This window comes from Gymnoscopelus braueri (assembly GCF_963280865.1).
Source record: "Gymnoscopelus braueri genome assembly, chromosome: 2".
In the NCBI taxonomy this organism is placed as follows: Eukaryota; Metazoa; Chordata; class Actinopteri; order Myctophiformes; family Myctophidae; genus Gymnoscopelus; species Gymnoscopelus braueri.
The window spans coordinates 3,772,655-3,775,088 of record NC_137604.1 but is presented as its reverse complement, the minus strand read 5'-3'; the positions used below and the strand labels follow the sequence as shown (position 1 = coordinate 3,775,088).

General features: G+C 39.2%; 1 long non-coding RNA gene across 1 annotated transcript; it reads right to left on the bottom strand.

The window, feature by feature from the left end:
- Positions 1–281: 281 nt before the first annotated feature.
- LOC308102789 lies at positions 282–2,212 on the bottom strand. The gene is made up of 2 exons (XR_013934694.1): positions 1,260–2,212; positions 282–1,079 (listed from the first exon to the last, which is right to left on the bottom strand). It is a non-coding gene; the product is annotated as an uncharacterized lncRNA (long non-coding RNA).
- Positions 2,213–2,434: the final 222 nt, after the last annotated feature.

The window sequence follows — 2,434 nt, the reverse complement described above, 5'->3', positions numbered from 1 at the left end:
TTATTATCACAAAACATACATTGACCACTTCACATACTATATATATTTCGGCCATTTGAAAATAGCCGATTTTCCACCACTGACCCAAAGCCACAACATTAGAGGGAGCAACCAGGATCCTTTAGAACAAACATGGGGAAGTTCTCCTTCTACTGCTCTGCCACCAACATGGGGAATGCCCTGACAGTATCCATTTAAGGATCTTTCAAAATCAGGAGAGCACAATGGGAGATAAAATATTATATTATATCATATAAAATAAACATAAAACAAGTCCCCAGGATTGTATCCTTTTATCTTTAATGTCTTACTGTAACACATGCTGTTTACATGTATGACTAATGCAGTATTCAATCAAATTCAATCAATCACAAACAAGCTTCATGTTATGTCCACCAGTAGACCATGAAATAATACCAATTACCCCATAATAATAAATACATCAAACAAAAAAAATACATTAATCTAATCACTTATTAATAATAGAACATCATTGTCAACATCAGTGCAACATTAATACAGTTAAAGCTCTGACACGCTGAAAGGGTTAAGACGCTCGCGTCATCAAACGCAGTGGTTCTCAAAGTGGGGTCCAGGGACCCACAGAGGGTCCTTGAGGGGGTTTCAGGAGGTCCCCGGCAAAATTAGTTTATATAGCATCAAAATCAGTAAAGTGAAAAGTTGTGAATGTTCTTTTAACATTTTAACAAAGCAAATCTTGTATGGGGGGGTCCCTGGCACAACATACTTTCAGATGGGGGTCCGCGGACAAATACATAATTAATTTAATGTGAGGACCCAGTGAGAACCACTGGTCTAAAACACTATTTGTTTTACAACAAGAAAAACACTTCCATTGAATCATGGAACCACCTAATATTTCTGTTGTGATTCGATTCGTGCAATGATTTGTACAACCTCAGACCGGCGAGGAAACTCAGGCAAGGCTTCCTGTCATCATCATCATCAACAACAACAACAACAACAACAGGTACCACTGTAAAAACTAAACATCACACATGCATATTCAACTCTAAACACAGATGGAACTAAAGACCTGAGGTTTCTAAAAATGTCTTCTAAAGGTCCTTACACACCGGGGGCGATTTTTTTCATGCAAATAAAGTTTTTTTTTTAAAAACCTTATAAAGTCAATGCAAGCTTCCACACCAGTTTCGTGGAGCGAAAAAGCGTCTTTTATTTATTCGGACCGAGTCCGAATTTTGCGTATATTCGCATAATCGCCGGTGTGTAATGACCTTAAATCCTAACAGTTTTCTGTTAGCCAAAAATGCCCTTCAGTGCATTTGCCTGCAGTGGTTCTCAAAACGTTTTCATGTCGAGGACCCCCAAAATGTATTTGGCCGCAGACCCCAAATCTGATATAGATATATCTGATAGATATCTATATCTATATCTATATCCCAGCTACTGCCCGCTCAGAGTACAAAACTCTGACGTTGGCCTACAAAGCAACCAAACGTATGGCACCCCCATATCTTCAAAGCCTGATCCAACCCTATCACCCCTCCTCCCGCTCACTCAGATCAGCGAACACAGGGAAGCTGTCAGCACCTTCCCTAAAACATCCGGGACAACGCTCCACACGTCTCCCTTCTGGCTCCCAAACTGTGGAATGAACTCCCCCATTGCAGTCAGAACTGCAGACTCACTCCCAATCTTCTGCCGTAATCTAAAGACTCACCTCTTCAGACTCCACCTCAGCCTGTAGCACTTAGCCTAGCCTTGACCACCTTGCAGGTAGGCTACTGTATATGCAAACTGGCTAAAATGTAACTTAGATAGCATGTTATGTAGACAGACACCAGGTCATTGTTGACCTGGCATCCTATAGTATAGTGTGTATAGTTTCAATGTACAGGCTGATGATTGGTTCTTGGTTTACGTTTGTATTAATTACTATTAGATTACTGGTTCTATGCATTTGATGTATTATTGATGTATTATATTGTGTCCTTGCTTACTGTAAGCCGCTCTTGATTAAAATAGTCTGCTAAATGCCTAAATTGTAAATTGTATATATATATATATATATATATATATATACACATATATATATATATATATATATATATATATATATAAACATAAAAGCATCAAGAGTAGCAGATCTACAAGCTCAAAATGCGGCGCGTAGATCTGCTACTATTTACGGGGCCAGAGCTCAGCTCTGGACCTGTTTTAATGTTCCCCTCTTTTTTCTTCTGCCACTTTTGGCAGTTCTGGCTGAACCGTGCATACGCTTTTTACGAAACTTGGCCATATGGTAGATGGTCATGAAAAACTATCAAGAAATAATTCTCACAAACTTTCGTCAAAAGGTGGCCCTATAGCAAAATGCCAACTTTGAACAGGTACAACTCATGCCCTGTTTGACCTACAGCCATGAAACTTCAACATACATATGCGTCTA